The sequence below is a fragment of the Physeter macrocephalus genome, chromosome 17 (assembly GCF_002837175.3).
Source record: "Physeter macrocephalus isolate SW-GA chromosome 17, ASM283717v5, whole genome shotgun sequence".
Taxonomy (NCBI): domain Eukaryota; kingdom Metazoa; phylum Chordata; class Mammalia; order Artiodactyla; family Physeteridae; genus Physeter; species Physeter macrocephalus.
In genome coordinates, this window is record NC_041230.1 from 17,526,384 (window position 1) to 17,526,862 (window position 479).

Sequence of the window (479 nt, forward strand, 5' to 3'; positions counted from 1 at the left end):
TGCAAATGGAAATCAAAAGAAAGCTGGAGTAGCAATACTCATATCAGATAAAATAGACTTTAAAATAAAGAATGTTACAAGAGACAAGGAAGGACACTACACAATGATCAAGGGATCAATCCAAGAAGAAGATATAACAATTATTAATATATATGCATCCAACATAGGGGCACCTCAATACATAAAGCAACTGCTAACAGCTATAAAATAGGAAATCGACAGTAACACCATAATAGTGGGGGACTTTTAACTCTTCACTTACACCAATGGACAGATCATCCAAAATGAAAATAAATAAGGAAACAGAAGCTTTAAATGACACAACAGACCAGATAGATTTAATTGATATTTAAAGGACATTCCATCCAAAAACAGCAGATTACACTTTCTTCTCAAGTGCACATGGAACATTCTCCAGTATAGATCACATCTTGGGTCACAAATCAAGCCTCAGTAAATTTAAGAAAATTGAAATCATA